At 42.5% G+C, this 26,608-nt stretch overlaps 1 protein-coding gene across 1 annotated transcript in view; it reads left to right on the forward strand.

Moving 5' to 3' along the window:
* The window catches only part of CELF2 (CUGBP Elav-like family member 2), a 405,408-nt gene that overhangs the window by 29,861 nt on the left and 348,939 nt on the right, over positions 1–26,608 (forward strand). The window lies entirely within an intron of this gene.

The raw sequence follows: 26,608 nt of genomic DNA on the forward strand, positions 1-26,608 counted from the left end.
TACCGTACAGATAATTTCTTATAAATTGCTCTTCTCTAAATATGAGAACTATATTAGAACTTATATTAGAAGTATGAAAACCATATAAATGACTTGAATTCAGTCAAGTAAACAACAGATACGTACCTTACACCAGCATACATTTCAAATGGATCAAAGATTTCAATGCAGAATGTAAAACAATACATTTATCGGAGGAAACCGGAAGAGAATTCTCTGGTGACATCAGCACAGGGAAGCCTCTTTAAAACCATGATACAAAACCCAAAAGCCATAAGATAAATAGTTGGTAAATTTAACTCCATAAAAAATTTCTACGTGGGCAAACGAACAAATACAGGAGGACGAATTAGCAATAAGCAAAGTCAAAAAACAAATGACAAGCTGCAAAAAAATATTTGCAATTCATATCACAGACCAAGGCCTGCCAAGTCAAATATGTAAAGAGCTGCTATAAATCAAAATGACATAGTCCAACAAACCAATGGAGAAACAGGCAAAGGATAGGAATAATCACTGCCCAGGAAAGAGTATTCAGAGTGTCCTAAAACATGAAAATAGGCACAATTGTACTTAGAGGGCAAATTAAACCGTGGGATACCACTTCCTGACCATTGGATGGCCAAAGACCAGAGAGCTTGACAAGAGCGTGTGTTCATGGGGGTGTGGGGAGCAGGCTCCCTCTCATTCCTGATGGGAGTTACAGACTGGTGCAAAATCTACGGAGGGTGGGTGGGGGATTTTTTAACAGAATAAAGAATGTACAAACCTTCTGATCTAGCGATTTCACTTCTAGGAATTTATCCTACAGATACATTTGTGTGAAAAGATTTATTTAAAAGTTAGTCATTGCTGCATTGTTTGTATGAGAAAATGCTAGAAAACCCCCTAAATGCCCCTCGATGGGGCGACTGGTTAAATTATGAGACATCATTTCAGCGGAATACCATGTTTCTGTAGAATAAAAATGAGGATCTTCCGTATGTACGGATTTCGAAAAAATCCCCAAGATATATTGTTAAGTAAAAAGAAAAGAAAAGAAAAAAAAAAAAAACAGTGTGTAGCAAAGAGTACATAAATTTGTTTTGTTCAAAAGGGAGAACATGTAACATACAGATGTATTTGTTATCTAAAAAAGACAAATTATAATTCGTAGTTCTTAGAAGATTAACTGCCTGTTCCAAAGGCCCCAGATAGCCAGCTCTTCTGTTTCCTTTCCTTCTGTTTTGAGCAATCTACTTAAGGATAAGTATACATTTTTTAAAGCATCCTGTGCCGATTGCCTGCTGGAGCCTTCACAGATCTCTCTAAACCTCACGGCAACACTCAGTAAGTTGGTGCTATCTCCATTTACAGATGAGAAAACAGAGACTCACAGGAGATAAGTGATTAGCTCCAGGCCACGTGGCTGAGAAATTGCAAAACCGGTGTTTGAACCCAAGCCTGTCTGGGTCTAAGGTGTGTGTTTCTCATTCCCCCAAAGTTTGCCTTACCTGTCTCTGGGGGCCTGCTGTGAACTGATGTATGAACTGATGATGAACTGATGATGGCCTGCTGTAATCTTTGTCTCCAGCCTTGCATCAGGGTCCCCCCTGCACGGACTTGGCAGCTTCCGAAGCCCCCTCCCAGATCTACTGATCCGACCCCTCTGGAATAGAGCCTTTACCTATGGGTGTTTCAAAGCCCCCTGGATGAGCCTGATACGCAGAGAACCACTGTCACCCCATAATAGTAATGATGGCACACACTCATTCCCTCACTTAATGGTGAGACGAGCACGTGACACAGGTACCATCCATAGCCCCGGTTCGTGGATGCGGAAACTCGGGCTCAGAGACAGAGGGAGGTTAAATGCTTCGCCAGGTCTCACAGCTGGTCCTGGGGTGCTGGCTGAGATTTAAGACCGAGTGGTCTGGTCCTGGGCTGTCATCCATTATGCGATATTCTTAGCCACGTATTGTGCTTATACACAGTAATATCAGTCACAGGACAACACGTGGGGATGTTGTCGTAGGGATGTGCTGGCGTTCATGGAGGCAGAGGTGAAAGAGACCACCAGGGTCCCCTCATGCTACTCAGGAGGAACCAGAAGCTCGGAGAGGCAGAGGAGGGCGAGACTTTAAATGCTCACCAGAGCTCCCGGCTTCCGGGTAGGCCCATCACTGCAAATCAAGTCGTCATTTGGAATTGTTCAGACGGAAGTTAGGAAAGATTGCGCTTGTTAGACAGAAATGGGAAAAGAAAGGGCAACTGAGAATCCATCTGCCCTGGCTTTTAAAGTGCTCTTATGTGGATGGATCAGTTTACAGGTATTTTTATAGCAACATCCTTCTTCCCTTTTTCCTCTGTGTTTGATGGGGAGCTTAGCGAACATCGATACTGAGTTATTTTACTTTATTGCTGCCACAAAACTGCCCTTAATAAGAAGTGAAGGAAAGACAAATGAAAGCTTACGGTCTCTCCACCCTGTTTCTTCAAGAGAAGCCCATAATCAACGTTTTAGGATTTTAAGATTCTTTTTAGACAAACGGCTTTCCGTCAAGAATGGAAGCTATTCCAGGTGCTCTATTTACTTGTATATTCCTGTCCCTTTTTGGCAGCTCTTTTCCCATAGGGGCCAGCTGTCAAATGGGCACAGCCTTGGGAGTGGCCTAGAGGTGGATCGAATCCTCTTTCTGCCTTTTGGAAGCACTGTGACCTGGAGCAAGTGTCTCAGTTCCTCTGAACCTCCGTTGTTAACTTCTCTACCACCATGTTAACTGATAGCTACTGTGCAGGGTGGGGGCAGGTGGTTCACTGAGCTATCATTTGTAAAAGCACCCTCCAGAGTGGCTCACGCATCATAGATGCCCCTTAAATCTTAGATCCTTTTATAATATAACAGACTCTGCCTCCCTGTATCATCAGTGGGCCATCCCAGGCCTGTTTTCTGGGCACTCAGGAGCACATGTAGAATCGTCCACAGGACAACCCTCAAACTATGTAAAAGCGGCCATATTCTCTCCTGAATCCTCTCTTTGCTTCGGCACTCTGGAGTTCTTGACTTTTCCACGTGTGATAATTCGTAGTCTCTTTATCATTTAACCAGTGTTCCCACTAATTCACTCAAACTGGTTTATGTATTTAGCTGTGACCTAAGGTACTGGTTAATTTATTGGAGGAAGCGTATTACTAGTAATGGTACATTAGCACTGTGATAGAATTAGCGTTCTTCTTGTGTGTATGTATCCTAAGGGAGTCATTCCGTCTCTGAAAGATTATCCCAGAATGCCTTTTGTTTGAATGTAAAAGGATGAATTGATTCACCTGTGAGGCATTGTGAGCTAAGGCTGTAAGAAACCACTGGAATCAACCAGGTTCTACTTTAAACAACTGTACAGGCATTTGCCTGATGGATTGTTGAATAGTCCCTCCTCCTTCCTTCCCTCTCTCTGTCTCTCTCCCTCTCTCTGTCTCTGTCTCTCTCTCTCTTCTGTCTCTCTCTCTTTCTCTCTCTCTCTCTCTCTTAGAAAGGAAGCAGACAGGTTAAGGTCAGTGGGAAGACGTTACATGAAAACTTCCTCTCTCCCTGCCTCATAGGCAAGTGGCTGATAACTGACACAGCTCTTCAGCTTTTCACTGGTCTCAACATTCTGACTCTTCAAAAGAGTTGGTAGCTGGTGGATAGGAACTGGTTTGGAGGCCAGAACAGAACCACACTGCTTTACTCACAAACTGACTAAGGTTTCTTTAGTGTCCTCATCTTCCTAATTGGGATCGTATCACCGACCCTATCTTCACGCCAGGCCACGACGATGTTCTACGAGACAATGTTAGAGCCGCTTCCGGTTGTTCGGGGAAAATCATTCTGTGAAGTCCTGTTAGTGTTGCTGTTTTCGTTGTCAGTTTCTGAGGAGTGTTGGGACTTGGGAATGTGTGTGAAGTGTTCCACAGGCTGGGGTGAAGTAGACAGATTGAATGTGAATGATTCCTTAGCAGCACGTAACTGAGCCTGGCGGAAAGCTATACTTCAGCAAAGAAGTGTTTAGACCAAAATAAGCATGTATCTGTCTCCTTGTCTGTCCATCTGTCTGGAGAGTAGGGTGTATAGAGGGAATTGAACAGGTTTCAACAAGAAAGAAAAACTTGTTCAAGCATGAGGGAGATGTTCCACTGAAATCTGTGCTTGGCTTCTTCCCAGAGATTGCGCTTCTCCTGGGCTTTGCGGCTGACTTCTCGTGGATCTATCCTCAGAAGTACTATGTGTACCAATTCATCTGTTTCTAGAATGAACCGCATTTTAAAAGGGAAAGATAGAACAAACTGTGGAGCCAGGGAGATGCAAGTGAGAAGCCCAGCCATCTGCCTGAGATTCTGCAGGGCATGTGCCTGGAACGCAGAATGTCCTGGAAAAGCTGTGACTGAGGGCCTCTGCTTGGGAAAGCCGACTGTCCTGCCCTCCATTTTGAAGTGGGTTCTCATTGCTCTGCCTTTCAGATATGGTAGAAAACACACAAAGACTAGGGCCACATCATTGCCACTGTGTATGTATGTACCACGCTTGGTTGGCATGTCACAAACTAGGCCAACACATTTTTGCAGTCCCAAGAAGTTCCAGATCCAGTGTAATACTGCCATGGACTGCATGGATGTGTCTCCCCAAATTCATATGTCGAAGGCCTCATCCCCAGTGTGATGGTATTATGAGTTGGAGCCTTTAGGGCACCTGGATGTCTTAGTTAAGCGTCCGACTTCAGCTCAGGTCATGATCTCACGGTTCATGAGTTCGAGCCCTGGTCGGGCTCTGTGCTGACAGCTCAGAGCCTGAGCCTGCTTTGGATTCCATCTCTCTCTCTCTCTGCCCCTCCCCCACTCATGCTCTGTGTCTTTCTCTCAAAAAATGAATAAACATTAAATTTTTTTTTTTATATAAAAAGGAATTAGACATGATTAGGTCATGAGAGTAAAGCCCCCATGAATAGAATTTGTGTCCTTATACGAAGAGATATGAGAGAGCTAATCTCTCTCAGCCATGTAAGGATGGAGCGAGAAGGCGGCCATCTGCAAACCAGGAAGAGGGCCCTCACAAAGAACCTAAACCTCCTGGAAACTTCATCTCAGACTTTTCAGCCTCTGGAACCTTGAGAAATAAATGTCATTTAAGCCACCCAGTCCGTGGTAGTTTTGTTATAGCAGCCCAGACTAAGACAAATACCTTTTGTTGCACTTTACAACTACGATCTTCCGCATATCAGTTATTAATGTGGGTACACTTTCATTATAGTCCTTCCTAGTTTCTATGTGGCATTTTACTTCTAATGGGAGATGGGAGACTGTGATCATCATCCATAAATATTTGCTCAGCATTTAAGATACTTTGAGTTCTGTTCAGAACAAACAAATGTTTAAAAGGAAAATGGTTACATACACTTTACAAAGGAGACCGATAAGGCTCTAACTGGATGATTTGACGGAGGTGAGATTGCAAGAATGTTCTTGAATTTCCGGCCTGGGTTATTCAGTGCAGTTCTGAGACTGAATATTACATTTTTCCACCTTGGGTCTTTTTGGCCCATCTGCAGAAGGCGCTGTCATCACATAGGTATTGCCTGGCCTTTTCAAAGACAGAGAATGACCCATACCCCAGGGGAAGCTACCTTATTTTCCTTTGTAAAAAAGACATTTTTTAGTCTTCTGGATGAAAAAGCATGAGGTAGGTGAAAAGTGTTATAGCATCGAATTATCGTTTTCCTTTTCAATTAGCACCAGTAGCTGTCACCCTGTGTGACCCAAACTGAAAAAAGATTAGCACCAACACACTTTTATTCCAACACAGTGGTTATCAGCATACACAGGAAGCTGTCAGGATCCCTGCTTCAGGCTCTAAAACTCTCCAACCACTCAGGAAGGCTTTAAACAGCAGTTTGGATTATATAGCCAGATAGTAAACTTGCCAGAACATTTTCCAGCCTGTGGCATATTCCTCCTTGAGGAGTCTAGAGCTCTAGAAGCCTGAGATTTCACGACTGGAAGGCTTTCTGTCACATAGTCAAGCAAGAAAAATGGTGGAGAAATCGAAGGAACTTGTACTTCTCTCTTCGTTCCTACCCATTGCTCAGGGCGGGGAGTCTGGCCCCCAAATCTTTGCCATCCAGACCACATGAAGCGAGTACTGTCTGAGGCCCCAACCCAATGGACTGTCTTCCCATGCAAAAAAATCCAACTGATTGGTATTCATGTTGTGTCTAGTACCCACCCAGTAGAAACAATATACGGTTAAAGCTAGTTGTTAGAACATTCTGTCGAATGGAAACCTCTATTAATTGATATAACCATGCTTCACTGGGCATAGTGAAAATTGAGGTTGGTAATGGTGACCTAGAGGCAGTGAAATATTCTGAAATGTCTTGAATCATCAGAGAAAGACTAAAATACGCTCTGTGTATTTTAGTGTTAAGTATTTTATTATATTCCATATCTTGCAAATTGGTAATGCATACCAGGTATTTTTTGATAGTAGTCTATTAAACAGTGTTTGATTGGACACAACATCCCATTTCCTAACAGAGCAGGGTAGCATATATGGCTGGTTGTTCTGCTAAAGGCAGAGTTAGGTCATTCTTATTTTTTATAGCGAACCTAATAGGTATGAGAATCTGCCTCCTTTTTCTTCTTAATTGGGCATTAGCTTTATAGATTTAAACACGCTAGGCACATTTTAGAGGGAGGTATTGTAACTAGTTGTGCCCCCAGCCAGACAACTCACCGCTCCTAAATTTCTTAAAGTACAGCATTCTCTTTGGCTAATGGGATTAAAGAGAACATAACAAGGATGGGAATCTCTTTCATTGCTCTGATATCTCTACCTATGTCTTCCGCGTAGCCCCCAGCTGCTCAGTGGACTTTGAATTCCAATATAATCCTTTTATAAGCCTTTTTTTTTTTTTTTTTGAGGCCTGAGGAAGGCCAAAGAGTTAATTTGGAATTAAAGGCTTCTGTTCTTTTTCCAAAAAAAAAAAAAAAAGAAGAGGTAAGTTCTTTAAGTAGGTGAGGGGACTTGGAGTAGGGGATCTCCAGTTTTAAAGGAGACCCAAAGGAAGGCTGACCTCAATTTATTGGCAGATTACACTGTGTATTTACAGTTTGGGATATTCACTTCCTGAAGAAGAAAACCAAAAATATATGGCAAAATATTACTTTGTTAAAGAAGGAGTGTAAATTTCATGTAGGTAAATTTCTTCATTTGACTAACTAAACCATGAGTGGTGCCAGTGACACTGAAGATTTCATTAAAAAAAAAAGTTGGAAATTTTTTCCACATTATTTAATTTGGGCTTTTGAAGTTAATCTTTCACTGTCTTCCTGGGTATACTTTTCCCTCTTTTTTTTTCCTCCTCAGATTTTTTTTTTTCCCAATCCAAGTACAGTGAAAAGTGAAAATCAAATCACAAGTTGGGAAAGGCTGTTTCTTCCCTCCCACTTTTAACCCATAAGCCCCACGGGCACACGTGGTGGAGGCTTCAGAAGAAACAGAAGGTGGGGGCTGTGGGTACCAGTTCTGCAGCCCTACCCCATCTCCTTTTGCTTTTCTACAGCGACACACAGACTTTGAAGGGCCCACTTGTCCCAGGATAAGGCTGTAATTCTGCCATAAGAGAGTTCTGTGCTTGAAGTAACAGAGAAAATATAGTCTAACAAGAAGTCTCTTATCAAAAACTGGAGTGAGGAAATGGAGGAGGGGAGATGATAGGAGGAAAGTAGGGGGAAATTTTAATATTTCTTCAGAGACCTGCAAAGGTCATCCAAAGCCTTGGCTAATGCTGAAGTGGGTTCCATTCTCCTGCATGACTTTGTGATCCCGGCATTAAAAGGATCGTGTTTGAATCGAATGTGAAATACCATCTTGGTAAGTCACATGGAGTAACCTTCTAAGTAAATTCTCTTTTAGTCAACACTGAAAAAGTATTTCCCTTCTCTTCCATACTTAAGGTTGTCATCTTTAACCTTGGCCACTTCATAGGTTCTTTAACATTCCTCAGCATCGAGGGTTAGAGCTTGCCCTTGGAATTTGTCAGAAGTGCATCTACAGGTAACCTTTGAAGCTAAAACCTGGAGAGACTTAGGTGAAGAATGAGACAAGAACGCACACCTTTTTTTTTTTTTTTAAGTTTATTTACTTATTTTGAGAGAGGTTGTATCAGTGGGGGAGAGGCTGAGAGAGAGGAAGAGAGAATCCCAAGCAGGCTCTGCACTGCCAGTGCCGAGCCTGATGTGGGGCTCGAACTCCCGAACCTGTGGGATCATGATCTGAGCTGAAAGCAAGAGCCGGACGCTCGACCAACAGAGCCACCCAGGCGCCCACACTGGCTACCTTTCATTGGATGGAGTGAAATCTCTCCGTAGTACATAGAGATGTACTCACATGTAGTCATAGGTCCACTGTATCCCACATGCATTTGTTATGACGAATATTTCCTTCAGAGGAAGCTTTTAGTCATTTGGTTTGTTGGAAAATGATAAGGTAGCTCATAAACTAGACTGAATTCGTGACTTCTGGGGAAGGGCGCCAAACTGAGGTCAAGGTGAAAGTCACGTGGATAGGTAAAGGTGCCCACCTCAGTGCCCATCTTCAGGCCCATCCTCCTGAAGTTGTCACCTGACCATGTGGATCCCAACCTAAGTGCACTAAGGAATCCTTAACCATTCCCATACCAGCCTGGAAATGCCTACTTACCCCTGGAGATGCCTCATGAACAAGGCTGCCGAGTTCCCACCATAGTCACAAGTGTCCAAAAAAATTCAGGAAGATTTTCTCCTAGGCCACAATCTAAATTCTAATTCCCTATGCTCCCATTCAGCCTGAAAGCATAAATGAGAATCAAGAAGATATTAGACAAGATGTCTTCCTTGGTGTAAATAAAGCATAAAGCATGACCTATAAAAGAAGAAAGCATAACATTTGGGTATTATTTTGCAACTATTGGACAAATTTATGATTAAAATCTTTGAAGGCCATGGTATTCCTTTACCAGGGAAATTCTGAAAGCATTTTTGGGGGCTCCCCTTCCCCCAACCTAACTTTGGTGTTAAGGATGAATTTTGTAATGGCTATAAAAGTACTTTTTTTAATCAGAATCTAGCACTAAAGACATTGAAGCTACTTGAGTGGATGTTATCGGAGATTATCAGTTATTGGTAGACTGACCACTTTTGGAAGGTGATTCAAAACTTTCAGACCTTTAAGATTTCCTTTAGTGCCTTGGAAAAGGTAATTTACTAAACGGTACTTTTGTAACCTAAAAGAATTAATGACCACCAAAAGTGAGCAAATTATTCCTTTTTTTTTTTTTTTTTTTTTTTTTTTAGTTTTAGGATCAGATCTATAGAATTAAATGTGAGGCCATCCACCATTCAAAGGGATTTGATTTTATGTCATTTCAGCAACTTAAAAAAATATCTTGAGAGCAGCAGAAAGCCTGGGGCTTTTGATTTGTCTGTTGTACATTTTCAGACACATCCACAGAAAGAATAAGGAAATAGATTTTTTTTTTTAATTTTAAACTAAATGTGAACCTTCCCTTCACGTGTTGTCATTTTAGAATCAACAAAATCATTGAGCTGTCTCATGCAGAAACAGTGCAGCTGTTTAAATCAAACAGTAGTAATAATAATGATAGTGAATATCTGACTTCTGTATAACTTTTTAAACTTTGTAGGATGCTTTCACATCCCACTGTGTCACAGTGGCAATTATGAATTAGCTATGAAGAGCTTTTTCTCTGGTCAATAAGAAAAGCTTTCAGCTGGGCATGAAAATGTCTCTTAGCTCTCACAGTGGTAAAATACCGCCATGATTTGCTGGGAAGGCTGTAGAGTCACTGTCTTTGAGGATGAAAACAAAACACATTTAGAGACAAGATTCACTTTAACCCTAGCCCAATTCTTCGGGTCCAGGAGAAAAGGTTGTAGCCTCTTTTTTTCTCATTTACTAGGAGAACATCTTGCCTTTCCATCAATAGTAATTATATATTTGTAAGGCAAATGTTGAATCATATCCAAATAGATATAGTCAAATAGTATGGTCCCCTCTCTTGAATATCCTGTAGTACCATTTGATTTTCACACATCTAATTATTTATTGTCATATCAGCTGTTAATCTCATGTGTGTGAGTTTCTCCAACTTGATTGAAAACTCTTTTAAAAGACAAGACTCAGGGCGCCTCAGTGGCGCAGTGGGATAAGCATCCGACTCTTGATTTTGGCTCAGGTTATGATCTCATGGTTCATGAGTTCAAGCCCCGCATCAGGCTCTGTGCTGGCAGCGTGGAGCCTGCTTGAGATTCTCTCCCTCTCTCTCTGCCCCTCTCCTGCTCATGTGTGCTCTCTGTCTCAAAGTAAATAAATAAACATTAAAAAAAAGAAAAAAAGAAAAGACAGGACTCCTTGGAGCTATTTGTGTGCTCTCCACAGGGATTATTAAGTACAGCACACTTAAAACAGCTTACGTGACCCGTGATTGAGATCATCCAGTACATGACACTGGTGGTTCCCAAACTTGAACATGGATCAGAATCACCTGGAGAGCTTGTTAAAACACAGCTCTGGGCCCCACCCCCCTGAGATTCTGATTCAGGAGGTGTGGAGTGGGGTTGATAATGTGCATTTCTAATCATTTCCAGGTTCTGCTGATGTTACTGGTCCTGAGGCCACACCCTGAGAACCTTTGCATCCCATTAATGTTTAAAGTCTCTTCCAAATTTTATTTGCTGATATTTAAGATCTCTACCAATTTTTAATTAGGGCTTAAAAGCACAAAGCAACATTACTCGTAGAAACAAATGTTGTCAAGGAACTAACTGCTGAATGCAGAAGTTAAAAGACTTAAAAGAAATCAAGCTGAGCTCCAAGCATATCAGACAGGCCATGAACGAATAGCTCTGATTAATGATAATAATTTTATAAGTGAGGATGTATCCCGCATCGTTAGCACAGCTACTACCCAACTTATGAATGGATCAGATTCTGGTGTATTTATTATCTGTTGTTTGGAACTCGAAATGTGTTTTGCCATAGAAGAATCGTGGTAAGCGACGGTAGCAAATGTCTCTCTCGCTCATGATTCACCCGAAGTTAGTTCTAATAGTACCATGGCCCAATACTGGGTTTCTAAGGGGAAACCCTTGGGATTTACAGGGATACAAATCACCACCAACTGAATAGGGTCCCCGGACAGAAGACCAGGGAGGGAGGAGATGGAAGTCCTGTTTCGGATGTACTGAGCTTTCGTTGGCACATTGGGATGCTGTCCACCGTGCAGTATTATGGGGCTACCCCCACCTCCGCAGCAGCTCACTGAGATTCCATTTGCACTTCCCTTTTTGTCAGCCAGACGGCGATGGATGAGACTGATGTGTCTTTCTCCCATGGCTGGTCACGGCAGAGCACAGTGAGGCTGAAGGGTTCAGGGAGAGCTGCCTGCATGCCACGTGGTATAAACCACTGAGGATACTTCTGGTCTTCTTTTTCATAACTCCTGTCTTTCTTCTGAAGGTCCAGCAATGGACAGGCCTATTTAGATATTTCGGCCACAATCCCTTTTGCTCTGCTCCATCTCTCACCTTCTCCTGCAGGCTTCCTACTCTACCCCCAATCCTCCCCTTTCCTTTTCTTGTTCAGGTTTAGAAAGGACTCACAGCAGATGGAGATTTTTGGGGGGACAGCCATTCACCTGCTTTTTAGGGGAAATCCCAAAGTACCTGGAGCTGAGCAGGTGTTCTACATCGAGAAAGGGAAGCGGGTCTGGGAATAGGGACTTGAGGAAACGGGTAGACAACTCCAGGTAACCTGACACAGGACCAGGATAGCTGCGATGCAGCTTGGAGTTAGCATCAGCCCTGTCGCCCTGTGTCACTGTGTGGACTGCCTCAGAACCCACACCGGATCCCAGGTAACAGCATGTTCTCTATCATTGAAGGCTACGGAATAGGAAGGAATGGAAAGAAGGAAGTAATCATTGGCAGATCCGAAAGAAAAAGGAATTCCTCTAGCCACCTGATGGGTATTGCTTGGGATGAGCCAGACAGCTATTCTGAGTTGGCCATTGGCCATTTGTGAACCATGGAATTCCTGAGTAAACACACACACACACACACACACACACACACAGTGTAATGCCTGAATGAATTTCATTGATTACTGATTCATTCTTTCCTACACCTGATTTCACAGAGAATTATAGTCTGTACAAGTTTGGGTACTTTGAGAAGTAGGCACCAAGAGGGGAATAAATGTGCAAGGATTTTATTAGGGGAAATGTCTGTGAGAGAAGACGGGGAAAGACCTGGAAGAGGCTGGGAGAGTGGCCAGACTGCAGTGCACGTCTGACCTGGAGGGAGGGGAAGGCTGGATAGAAGCTCCCAAACCCAAGTGCAGCCTAAGATTCCACCAGACCTCGCAGAGTTCATGAGTGAGAGCTGTCCCCTTCTGTGTCCCCTTCTGTGCCCACTTGTGGCTGGGAGCAGCCCGTGGCAAGTGTGACCTGAAGCAAGTGAGCTCATGGATTCAGAACACAGCAGCTGGGACCCCTGGGCAATTATGCCTCCCGTAGCTGGAGTATTCCGGGAGGTGGGTGTCGCCCGCATAGACCAACAGCCAATGTGTCTTGGGTAAATGTGACAGTTGTACTTTGGTCTGATATTGGTTATTAAAGTCAAGAGGAGAAAAATGCTTCATTATCTTTAGTACTTAGACAGTAGAGAGCATAGGTCATTAAAATCCACTATGATCTGAAAATTCTACTTTAAGCTTCCAGTTCCAGCCTCTGTGTCCCTCCGGACTGGTGTTAAGAGCTGTTAAGAGGAGCAAAAATGAACTGCCTTGGCCTCACTTTTCTCCTGGTGCTCAATGAAGGGGCAACGAAATGCGGTAGTGGTGTCAGCCAGAGGCGGGGGCTGGGGGGAGGGATGGGAGGTTCTGGGGAAAGCACCAACTTAATCATTGCTGCTGAATAAGCAAGAATTGGCAATACATCTTTTTTTTTTTTTTTAAAGATTGCTAAAACTTTCATTCTTTTGACCTAGAAAAAAAATCTTGGCCTTTAAATGTGGAGCACCTAATTTTTCATTTTATAAATAATCTGTATTCCGTTGCACGGGGTAGAATGCATAATGATGTTTGGAATACCAGCTGCCACCTAGCGATGTTCCCAAAGTTAAATATACATATATACATATATCATGCTGTATTTTAAACTGTGTAAATAATTTACTTTGTGTCCCTTCTGATGTTGAAATGGAGAAATGAGGAGTTATGATTTCCAAAACCCAATGAGTACTGTATATTTCATGCTGTTTGTAAGAGGTGGGGGTGCCCAGGGAGCAGGATTGTCTTAGATACCTTGCTGTCGCATGCGTATGTTCTAATTGTATCACACTCCACTCTCTTAGGCTGAAAATACCGTGGCACAAAAATGTCACCAAATGAATGGATTTTGCTTAAAAAGTGGTACAACAGGGTGCGTGGCTGGCTCAGTTGGTTGAGGGTCCAACTCTTGATTTCAGCTCAGATCATGATCCCAGGGTCATGAAATCAAGCCCCGTGTTGGGCTCCACATGAGTGTGGAATCTGCTTGGGATTCTCTCTCTGTCTCTCTCTGTCTGTCTCTGTCTCTGTCTCTGTCTCTCTCTCTCTCTCTGTCCCTCTCCCCCATTCATGTGCTCTTTCTATCTCTCTAAAATTAAAAAAAAAATAATTTAAAAAAAGTGGTAAAAGACAGTCATCAGAGTGAGACATTTGCTTAATGTTCAATAATATCTTGGTAAAGAATCCAATCTAAAAGTCAGATAACCATTATGATTAGTGATAAAATTTCTCTTTGTGATGTTTAAAGAGATACACTTCTAATGATTAGAGTTAAAATTAATAATGTGGTAAAGACTGTAAGGTCTAAAAGACTTTTTTTTTTCTTGTTTGGAATGGAAATACTTTAACCCTAATACTACAGAAAATACTACAGGGTTTAACAAAGACCTTGGTTTTTCTGAGAGACAAGACAGTTGAAGTTGCAGGTATGATCATGACAAAAGTATCCAGGGACAGTTTCAAAATGTGGGACTATGGGCGCCTGGATGGCTTAGTGGGTTAAGAAACTGACTTCGGCTCAGGTCGTGATCTTGAGGTTTGTGGGTTCAAGTCCCGCATTGTCCCGTGTTGCTGACAGCTCAGAGCCTGGAGCCTGCTTCGGATTCTGTCTCCCTCTCTCTCTGCCCCTCCCCTGCTCATGCTCTGTCTCTCTTTCAAAAATAAATAAAAATAAAAATAAAATTTTTTCAAAATGTGGGACTTGGGCAAACCCCAAAAGACATGGGCTGAATTCTAGTAAGTCGCAGGCTAGGGTGGGCATTAGGGGGAAACAGGAACAGTGAGGTGGCTCTAAGAACTGTGACTCACAGGGGCTTCCAGGATTTGAAGAAGGTGCATTTTCTTATGCGATATGGAGATTTAGCCATTAAGTGGAGCAATTAATTGCTTGTAGACCAACCAGTCTGTCCCCTTAGTTTACATAATAATGAGCAAACTACAAGCATTCCTATTTTGCTACACATACAAAAACACATACAGTATTGCATGGGCTTTGTGTCTGCCTGTCTCCTGCGTGCGCACACACACACACACACACACACGCACACACACACACAGTCATATATTCACTAACCCACTGTACAAAAAAGAATAGTCTCTATAGTCCTTTGCCTCAGAATACATATCAAATATAAATGCATTCCCTAGTTATACATCTGAGGTAATGTGCAGTTACTTGAGGTCTATTTATATAAGCTTCCCCACAGAAATGGAGATGTTTATCCTCAGATAAGCTTAATTGTCTGTGGCAATTAAAGATATGTACATTTTACGCTCCTGTTTTCAATAGGATGCTGGTGGTACTGGTGTCTTAGGTTACCAATTTGCCACTTAATAATTGTTGTTTAAATACTTGTTTGGGATGGGGGACAGCTTCCCCCAGCTGCTACATAGACTAACAATGAGGCTTTATCCAGCAACTGAGTGGGGCCGGCTTCTGATTAAAACTACATGTTTAGAACGGAATAATTTCCATTCCTGTTATTATTTTTTAACATGACTTTAGCTGAAGAGTTGAAATGTTACAGAAGAAAACAGCTGAGAAGCTTCTGTTCATGCAGGCTGCATAGAACAAAAAGGTTTTGCAGAATTGTCTTCTGAATATGTCCAAACCCCAGTATTCACACTTTTTCCAAAACAAGAGATAACTTAGTGAGTTCTTGCTTTGAATTGCACAGGCAAGAAAACCTTTTAAAATCATTGTTTTTAAAACGATTACCAAAAATACTGATTATTTCATGCCTGTAAGTGGTAAACAGTAATCACCAAGAACAACTCCCATTTTCTTGTCTAGAAAAAGATGTAGTTCCAACAAGGTGGAAAATATAATCTTGTTCAGATCTATTACACATTTCTCTTTCCAGATACTGGTCTTGCATAAATCGCTTGACTGAACTCTTAGTTCCAGATTAGCAGAATGAACATGTAATTTTTTTACTCACAAGATTGTGGTTTGTTTTGACTTAGTTTGTCTATTTACACTCTTCAATCCCACCAAAAGTAAACTGTGTGTTTCTTTTTTTTTTTTTAATTTTTAACATTTATTCATTTTTTGAGAGACAGAGACAGCACAAGCAGGGGAGGGACAGACAGAGAGGGAGACACAGAATCCGAAGCAGGCTCCAGGCTCTGAGCTGTCAGTACAGAGGCCAAAGCAGGGCCTGAAGTCACGAACCATGAGATGATGACCTGAACTAAAGTCGGACGCTTAACCAACTGAGCCACCCGGGCACCCTAAACTGTGTTTCTTTATTCTCCTTTTCTTTTTAATAGAAACTTTGGGTTGTGTAACTTTGGATATCAGGTATCAAATAATAAAATAAGACCCCAAACTTCAAATCAACAGATGGGTGAGCACATCATTATTAAGGATCCTGTAGTCAATTAGACATCTTCTTCCACAGAATCAATGACATCAAATGAAAAGGGAAATAGCTAAGAATGAAGAGGCCTGAAATTCCCAGAATGTCCTTTCTTGGGCACACTTTTTTAATGTTTATTTATTTATTTTGGAGAGAATGAGAGAAAGAAAGAGAGAGAGAGCACAGACAAAGAAGGGGCAGAGAGAGAGAGGGAGACACAGAATGTAAGGCAGGCTCCAGGCTCTGAGCTGTCAGCCCAGAGCCCGACCGGGGCTTGAACTCATGAGCTGTGAGATCATGACCTGAGCCAAAGTCAGATGCTTAACCAACTGAGCCGCCAGGCACCCCAGGCACACTCTGTCCTTTAGCACCTCCACACCTCTTCTTCTGGCTCCTGTCCCTGTGGAATGGCTTGCATTTCCGGCATGCCTCTCTCCTCCGCTTCTCTCCTGCTCCTTCCAAGCCCAGGTCAAAGACTGCCTCTTGCAAGGAGCCGTGCCCAGTCCTTTCCATCAGTCCTGAGCTCCTCCTCCTCTGTATTCTCATCATGGGCTACTTTATTTGTATGCACCCCCTCCCTCCCTCCTCCATCCAGTTCCCGCCCGGCGTCTTCGGTGCCTTGTCCCCACACCTACCCTTTCGACTCACCCCACGTATTCTTGGCTTTTCTCCATCCCTCGTTTTTCCTTCCAGCCTATAAATTTGCACAAAGCTCTTGCAGCCTGAAATGTCTTGTTGAAGCTACAGGTTCTCTAATTCCTGTCCCTGTGTGTCTTGCCTTTCAAACCCAAGTCTCTTGAAAGAGTAATCAACATGCACTGTTTGCACATCCTCACTTCTTACTTATTAGTCCTTTGCTGCCTTGCCTCTGTCTTTACTGCTCCACTGAAGCTGCTCTGATAAAGGTAATCAATGGCTTGCTAATTGTCAAAATGTAACCCTTATCGAATACTCATATGTTGGCTCTTGCTGTGCACTGATGTCACAATTTGTTGTTTAGGGAAACTCACTCTTGGTTTTCCCAAAGTGTGCTCTAGGGAGCCTTAGTTTTGAGGGATGTGAATAGGTTTTATGTAAAAATGAAGAGTTCTGTGGTCAGATATTTTTAGAAAGCTCTCCCTATATAATCCTCTTTAGAGATTCACAATACAAATTAGCAAGGCAGTTTTATTTTAATCAGTAAAGCTTATCTTACTCTAAAACTAGGAATACCCTTTGAGAAATGCTGCTCTTTAAACCTGATGCCCCATCACTGTTCTCTCCTGGTTCTCTGATTTCTATGGCTGCCCTCCTAATGTTCCTCTCTTTCTGCCCATGTCTCTCTGTCTCTCTCTCTTTTGTATTTCCCAGTGTTCTGCTTTGACCCATTACTCTTCCTTTCATATATTCCCACCTTGGGTGAGGTCATCCTCTGTGGTTTGAAGGATCTCCTGGGTATCAATGATTTCCAGTCTAGATCTCCACTTCCGAGCTTCCCATGTACTTGAGACTCATATATCCAATTTTCTCCCCTCCGTCTCCCCTGGATGATCCTCAGGCAATTCAGATCTAACATGTTGCAACTTGATAGGATTATTGCCACTCCCACCCCTCATTTTTGACGTGTTCCTGTTCTTGACTGTCCGGTAGGAAACTAGTGGCACCCATTGGATCACTCTCACCAGAAAACATGGGGCACGATCGATTTTGCCTGTGGCTTCACTCCTGATTCAGTCAGCCCTGTAAGGTTGTCACAACGGGATGGTCATGTGATGGGAGACTATGAATGGAGGATGATGAATTTTTTTAATAGCAAAGAATACAGAAACCTAGGGACAGGACTAGACAGAGCAGAAGACAACAGAACATACTCCTAGACGGGGTATGACTTCTGGGGCCCCAGCTCTCTGTACCATGCCGTGTCGGCAGAGTGCGCATTCCACAGAGTGTAAGAACTTTGCCTGTGACATTTTTAAAGGGCATTACGCCCTGGCACCCACCCACGCCGGCCTCTTCTAGAGACCATGCCCGTAAGCCTGCCTACTCACCATGTGGGTGAGGCATGGCATGAGTGGGAAGATCGGTCACCAGCTCCTTCAAGACAGTCTTGATATAAATCGATGACAGTTTGACCCAGGTTTCCTTTTTGAGTCCCTGGGTCCTGCTGCCTTCCTGGTTTGGGCTTTCACTTTACAACTCCATTTTTGGTGCCTTCCACATACTTTGTTGTTATTTTTTACGTAGATGTGCAGTGATTGTAGGGCGGTGTATGTACATGGAATATCACGGACGTGTGATCAGATACACCTGGGTTTAAATCCTGTTCTCCTATTTCGGCTCATATGGTTTTGGACAGAACATGTGGCGTTCTCTGTAAACTGGGTGTTAAAATATCTACCTTATAGGGGGGCCATGAGGATTGAATGAGAGAATTCACATGAAGTGCCAAGTACACGGTAGCCATTCAGCAAATGGCAGTTACTGTCATGTGCTATGTTGGATTTGTCTCTGCTTCGTGGGCTGGATCTCCTACACCCACTCCCTTACCAATACTGGAAGATTGCATATATAAATTAAATAGCTCATGATTCCACCCAGATAGTCTCATCCTAATTAAAAGGTTTCACACAATTTCCTCTCTAAGTGCTAGGAAGGTGTTAAGAGACAGTGAGCCTGAAACTCAATATTTAGATAAATAAAAAGTACAAGGTATTTAGAGTCTCCATAAGATAAACCGGATTTGAGTTATAAAGCCTTATTTGAATCTCTCACATAATAAAAATCTATGAAATGTAATTGATCAAACTCAAGGAGATAAGGAGCCATACAGACTCTTCTGGGATTTGAACTTAGGGTTTTAAGCAGCCCAGGCATCGCAAACCTGAAGCTTAGTGCATTAAGCTATGCCCTCTGGCTATGGGATTATACGCAGCCATTTACTAGGAGTGAGAGGAGAAGAAATGCTTGCTGTGTTGCTCTTTTCCCTAGTCCCACCTCTCAACTACAGTAAGTAAATTGAATAGACCATCTTAAAGAAACATTGGGTCCTTCTTCGTCAAGTTCTCCTGGACCAAGACTGAAATTAATTTTCAGTTCGTGGTGTAGAGTTGAACTTCTTTTTTTCACCATAAAGGAAAGCACATAGTGATTTTTGCAGTGTTCCTTCTCAAAAACCTATCTTCCCATATTGTCAGAACACTATTCAGATATTTACCGGAAAATGAGTGTCAGTCACTTGTAATCAACAGTAGGTAGAGGGTGGAGAAGAAAGCCAGCCATTTTTAGTGTTCACAGCTAGTAAAACATGTAGCATAAGGCTGAGACTGTCCTCTTTTCTACATGTGTGACTTGGGATACGTTATTTAAATGGTGTATTTCCCCCAGTGAAAAGATGCAGGGATGAGAAATTGGAAGACCTCATTTCTAATGCCAGGTCCACAAACTGACCACCCAGGTTCAGTTTTCCTCACTTGTAGGATGGGAACAACATCTGACTCATGGAGCTCTGAGACTTGAATTTGTCATCCTGAAAAACATTTATAAGTGATCGACTGAGAGGAATCTGATTATCATTTTAAGCTGACATTTTTGCATGCTTCCTAAATAGCAAGCAATACCATAAATGCGTTTGCATAGACAACGGAAGGCAGATCTTTCTACTGTTGTTTTGCAGATGAAGAAGAGTGGGCTGGGTATGGTAAATGACACGCCCAAGGTGACACAGTTGGTAATTTACTGAGCCAAGTCTAGAACGTGTGTCTTCTGACTGAGATCTAGCACTTCTTCCGAGCGTCACAAGCCTGTGCCTCAGACACAGTTTGTAGCTGCATTTATCTTTGTGAAATGAACGTGTCTTGTCTCAAGTCAGGCTGATGATTCTTCTTACTTTCAGCTATTTTCCTGATCTTTTCTCATGTCGTCAGTTTCAGGGAGTAGAACTTGAAATCACCTTTGTCTTTGTTCCCTTTTATTTCTGTTCCCTTTTCTGGGTTCAGGACCTGGTTCCACTTTCTCGTCCCAGGTTCCTAATTGATCAAATGACACAAGCACCTAACAGGGCTCTGGAGATTGCAGAACACTTGTGGGTACAAGGTCCTGATGACCGTTGGCATTACGGCTAACCTTGCAATGCAAACCATAGTTGCATGTCTATTTATGCAGAATGTCATTTTCCCTCGCCTTTTAGGGTCTGAATTTTAGAAGTTTCCCCTATCTTCCCTTGAGGGAAATCAAAATACTGCTCATTTGCAACCCTGGGTCCCTCTCTGGGCCCCATCATGTATGTCAGTCCTCGTCATTCACCGCGCATTTCCCAGGTGACTCTTCTCCCACCTGCACTGCTCAGCCATAGCCTTTTCTGCTGTTCCTGTCCCTGAGTTATTTTTGAGTGCAGATTCCACCTACATATCTGTGTCCCGGAAAGACGTTCTGGCACCTAAAAAGTTCCCACTGCTTAATTTTCTTCTGTCAGGAGCATTGCCCTGATTTGGACCAACTCTTGACAGCTTCCCACGGGCAAACACCTGCAGAAACCTGCCGGTAGCCACAGGTGGATCCCGGGACCTGCACAGTGTCTAACGCTCCTCTCGGAAGTTGAAATGAGGATGAAAACTCATTGGTTCTTCCTGAAACTGTTGTGGAAAAGTGAGGGGGAACTTCAGCTCCCCCACAAGTCATTTTGTTATTCTAAGGGAACAGCAGGAGCCCAGAACATCTGTTGTTTCAGAGGCGTTTGTACAGACACTTAGTGATGCATCAGGTCCGAAGCGTTTGTGTGGTATTTCCAGATACTATATCAGCAAGGAGTATTTTTAGTCTCTGGGGAATATTGTACATGGTAGACTCATCGTTGACATCTGGCTGGTTCATATGCAGCCACAGAGATCTTTCAAAACAAAACTGTTGCAAAGGATAGTTAAACCCAGAATGTCACTTGGGAATAAAATGTTCCCTTCTCTGTCTTTCCTGGTGTGAAATGTAAAAATTTTAAAGATTAGGAGTCAGTCGATTTAGATACTCTGAAGCACAGAAATGGAAAGAAAGCATTTTTCTGAATGTCATCCCCTTCCAAAATTAGGAGGGGAAACTTTGCAAGTTTTTAAAAGGGAAATGGAAGAATTCTGTACATTGTCTTCACTGGGCTTATTCAGGTTCATCATTGTCTCCTTGGCAGTTCACTGCTGTGTGCCCTGGAATTGGATTCAGCTCAAATTCTGCCTCCACCGTCTCATAGCTGTGTGGCCGTGAACACGAAGTCTGACTCGTCAGGGCTCAGATTCTTCCTCCCTGAAATGGGAATGTCAGCGGTCCTCCCCATCTCCTAGGATTACTGTGAGGAATAAATGTCTTACCCACAGAGAGTTAAAATCAGTGCATGGTGCAGTGAATGCTCAAGAAATGTTAGCAGCTATTTTGCTATTACATGGAAGTGAATGTACTAAGCAAAGTATAAGGTGGTTTTTTTTTTCTTTCAGAGAAAGGTAGGACATCAGGTGATTCTTTTCTGAAGGTGATCATAGATTTACAAAAATGTTTCTGTGAAATCCTCATGCTTGACTCATATTGAAATTACATGATTCAAAAATCAAAATAAAACAACTGCTCTCCAAACATTGCCAGACTTACCAAGACACTGGTTTTGTACCATTGTTCAGTTATTCAGAAACTGAATGGCTAATTTTAGCCTAATGCTTGGCAAAACCCATCTCTGTGATAGCTTAACCATTTCACTGCCTTCTTGCAGTTCTGATCATTTAAGTGTCAGGGCTGGGTTGGGGGGAGGGCAGTGGGGACAATTAAATGTTAATCAGACATGATTTGCTTCTTTTTTTAAAAAGCTCAAGATTTTTGGTTTCAGTCTTCGTTGATGACCTTGATTGGTTGCAAATTAAGAAGGCAAGCCCAGAAGCATTCCTTCTGGCACATAGGTCTCTGATGTGGTTTGTGTATTTTCAAGACATAAAGGCATAGGGGAATGGCAACTACAGGTTGACCAGCGTCCAGAGTAATTGACCAAATTAGAACTCAAAATTGTGCCATACATGCCAAGATTGCAATAAAAACAATTTGGAATATCATCATAGCTTATGAATGGGATACCAGAACCGTATCTACCAATTGTCTAGGAAGCAGGGGGCAGGAAGAAATTGGCCAGACTCAACAGCTACTGATTATGTTGTGGGCTATTACCCTGAGCCTGGAAACTGAATATGGACAAAGGAGAACAAGTTACGAAAACAGAAGGGGACAGCTGTAAATACCAGTGTCCAAACGATATCAGTGTTACTGATGTGTATGAGGGAAATTAACAAAAATATTCATGAGCAAGGAGTATCTTACGTAAGCATATTTCTTGCCTTTTGAGAAGTCGGTAACCAGACAGTTTGGGGTCCTTCACAGGAATCAGCTGGTGCCTACCTCTTAGCCCATTTCTAAGATTCCAGGCTGCTTGAGTCCAAAACCCTGGAAACTATATTCCAACTTTCAAGGTCCAGTCAGTTCTCTTGAGATTCTTCTGTGCACTCTCTGGCCCCAGGTTTGGCCAGCATTTTCTGGGAGAAAAAGTGATTGAAACATGGAAGCTTGAGAGCGAAGAAAGACTGAGATGGAGTGTATTTGGGGTCCCTCCAGCACACCCTCATTTTGCAGACAGTGAGTGGTATCATTTCTATGCTCTCGGCTCCAGGTACGTGCCTTCCAACTGTCCAGATTAAGATGAGGTCCAGAAAGTCACCGATCAGCAAACTTCAAATTGTAAATCCAAGAAGGCATAATGGCAGAGCATTGTGGGAATTGCTTAAAGAATCAGTAATGATAGTGACAATTATAATAAAAATCCCATTGGATTATAACTTTACAATTTGCAGAGTGCTTCTGCTAAAGAGGAAGTCAAACTTCATGATGCTTGTAAGAGCAGGGGGCCATGTTTGGCAAAACTTGTGAAATGGGGGTGGGAGGAAATGAACTTTTAACAGTAATACACTGAAGGAGGAAAATTCTATAATTGCAAAATGTTTTACTAACTATGTCTCCAGTCCCTTTTTGATAAAAAGATATATATATATATATAGGTTATCATGGTGGTTTTAAGAAACCCAAAGAGGATCTTGGGTGTCTCAGTTGGTTGAACGTCCAACTTTGGCTCAGGTGGTGATCTCGCGGTTCCTGAGTTCGAATTCCGCATCGGGCTCTTTGCTGTCAGCATGGAGCCTGCCTTAGCTCCGCACCCAACACCCCTGCCCTGCACCTTCCCCACTCACATGCTCCGTCTCAAAAACAAATAAAACATTGGGAAAAAAAGAAAAAAAGAAAGCTAAAGGGCATTGTTTTTAGAGAGAATGTTGATAGCGCTTGTAGAGGCAAAGTGCAAGATAATAAAGAAGGTAGTGAGTGTTAAGTAACACTAGGCAAACCAGGACTCTAGGCCCCATAATTCAGTTAAAAGACATCTGACTTTTTTTCCTGTGATAAATTGCTAAAAACAGAGAAAAGAGAAAAATGCAAGGAGAGAGAGAGAAAGACAAATTGCAATAGCTTCAGATGTCAGAGAACAATAACAGAGGAGCAATTACAGATTACACTTGACCGATTTTTAAGAGTACAATGCAGTATTGTGGACTGTAGGCACAGTACAGCAGAGCTCTAGAAGTACTCATCTTGCAGAACTTAAACTTTATGCCCTTCAATTAGCAATTAGCCATTTCCTCCTCCCCCCGCCCCAGGTCCCTGGCAAATACCATTCTACTCTCTTCTATGTGTTTGACTATTTTAGAGACCTCATGTAAGTGGGACTCATGTAAGCAGTATTTGTCCTCCTGTGACTGGCTTATTTCACTTAGCATAATGTCCTCAAAGTTCATCCATATTGCTGAATATTGAAGGATTCTTCCTTTAAGGGTGAATAATATTCCACCGTGAGTGTGTGTATGCATATGTGTGTGTGTGTGCACGTTTTCTTTATTCCCTCATCTATCAGTGGACACTTACATTGTTTCCGCTTCTTGGCTGTTGTGAATATTGCTGCTATGAAAGTGAGGAGAGAGCACATGTCTTTTTAACATCTTGATTTCAATTCTTTTGGAATATGTACACAGAAGGGGGATTTCTGTATCCTATGGTAGTTTTATTTTTCATTTTTGAGGACACCACTTACTATTTTCCATAGCAGCTGTGCCTTTTTGTCTTCTCACCTGTTGTGTACAGGGTTCCAGTTTCTCCACATCTTTACCATTACATCCTGTCTTTTTTTTTTAATAATAGCCACCTTAAAAAGTGTGAGGTGATATCGCATTGTGGTTTTGATTTGCATCTCTCTGATGATTGGTGTCATTGAGCATCTTTTTCTGCACCTCTTGGCCATCTGTATGTCATCTTTGGAGAAATGCCTGTTCACGTTGTTGGCCCATTTTTAAATCTAGTTGTTAGTTGATTTGTTGTTGTTGTTGTTGTTGTTGTTGTGGTTTTATTTGGTTTGTTTGGTTTTGGTTTGTTTGTTTTGTCTTGTTTTGCTGTTGAGCTGTAGGAGTTGTTAATGTATTTTGGAAATTAGCTCTTTATCAGATACATGATTTCCAAATATTTTCTCCCATTCCGTAGGTTGCTTTTTCACTCTGTGGTTTCCATGTCTTGCACAACACACAAAAGTCAATAATTCAAAATGGATTAAAGACATAAATGTAGGACCTTAAATGGTAAAACTTCTAGAAGAAAATATGGGGTGGGGGACACTTTGTGACATCAGCCTTAGCTATGATTTCATGGCTATGACACCAAACGCACAGGCGACAATAGACACATGGGATGATGTAAAAGCCTTGGTCCAGTTTTATTTTCTAGCCTTTACAATGGCTGTGCTGGTGCTCTATTTTGTTGAGCATTAGGGTTTGTCTTCCCAAATCATAGAGTTCTATCTTTACAGATGGGCCTGTTTATTTAAAAGAAGCTGTGTTGGGGCGCCTGGGTGGCTCAGTCGGTTGAGCTTCCGACTTCGGCTCAGGTCACGATCTCACCGTCTGTGAGTTCAAGCCCCGCGTCGGGCTCTGTGCTGACAGCTCAGAGCCTGGAGCCTGCTTCGGATTCTGTGTCTCCCTCTCTCTCTAACCCTCCCCCGCTCATGCTCTGTCTCTCTCTGTCTCAAACCTAAAATAAAACATTAAAAAAAATAATAATAATAATAAAATAAAAGAAGCTGTGTCTTTTTCTCTCCTCCCTCCCAAGATGGTATCCATCTTGTTTTATAGAGAATATTATCTTCAAAGGCCTTGTTGGATCTGAGGCTCTAGTATATCTCTGTTTTTGCTGTGTCCTACAAAGCCCAAAGCCCACATTCTCTGCAGCCTAGCCCTCTCGTTTACCACACTGTACTCGGAAAATCTGCTCAGCTGTGTGGGCCGCCTTGTTGGTCCTCAAAAACGCCACTGGGTCCTGCCTCAGAGCCTGCACTTGGTCTTTCCTTGACTGGAATACTTTCCCGATGGCTCATATGCTCTCCTTCTCTCTCTCTCTCTCTCTCTCTCTCTCTCTCTCTCTCTCACACACACACACACACACACACACACACACACACACACACCTTATTCAAGTCTGGTCTGATATCACCCCCTCAGAAAGACCTTTTTTTTTCTTCCCCCAAATCAATACAGCTTTTACTTTATCTTTAAAACATGACAAATAAGTCAGAAAAGTCATCTGGCATCTTGCTGTTTCCTTAGCTGGACAACGTAGATCTTATTCATCAGCCTGCTGAACTGTTCCTTTTTCAGAAACCTAGACACCACCCCCAAATTTTTTGATAGCCTTGGTGTTAACTTGGTGGCTTGCTGAATCTAAGCAGCTGAGTTTGATACAAGTTCAATGTCATTTCCTTTAAGAATTAACTCATCTGTGGGGTGCCTGGGTGGCTCAGTGGGTTAAGTGTCTGACTTCAGCTCAGGTCATGATCTCACAGTTCGTGGGTTCGAGCCCCACATCAGGCTCTGTGCTGACAGCTTGGAGCCCGAAGCCTACTTTGGATTCTCTCTGCAACACCCACTCCTGCTCATGCTCTGTCTCTCTCTCTCAAAAATAAATAAAAAACATTAAAAAAGATAATTAATTCATCTTTCTGGGCTTGCTTAAACAAGCAACACCTGGCCTTATCTGAACCTTATGGATGTGTTTTTCACCCAAGAAATTTCAGATTTCAACAAGAGAACCATTCTCCTGAGTAACAACGTTGATGGGGAAATGAGCATACATGGACCTCATCTTGTAATGGAAGCCCAGTGTGACGCCCTTGACCATGTTCTATATATGACTACAAACAAACAATAGCCGGTTCCTTCTGTTTCTCCACTACTTGTCAACTCAGAGCCCCTTCTTTCCAAGGAGACTGAATTCTCCATTCGTGTGATTGAAGTACCTCCACAGGATTCCTCTGAGGCCCTTCGCAATAACGGTGCATCCCTTCAGAGTGATATCGACATTTTCTGGAACGTCGACAGTTTGCTGAGAATGGTCTTCCCTCTCACGATAGATGTGGCAAAGAGCAGAAAGGCCGTCTTTCTCAGCATCTATAAAATATCCCTTAACTCACCCTACCCCCTCTCATCACCTTTGCCCTCCTTTCCTTTTTTTTAATTGTTGTTTATTATTTTTGAAAGAGAGAGAA

The sequence above is a fragment of the Lynx canadensis genome, chromosome B4, assembly GCF_007474595.2.
Source record: "Lynx canadensis isolate LIC74 chromosome B4, mLynCan4.pri.v2, whole genome shotgun sequence".
Lineage (NCBI taxonomy): Eukaryota > Metazoa > Chordata > Mammalia > Carnivora > Felidae > Lynx > Lynx canadensis.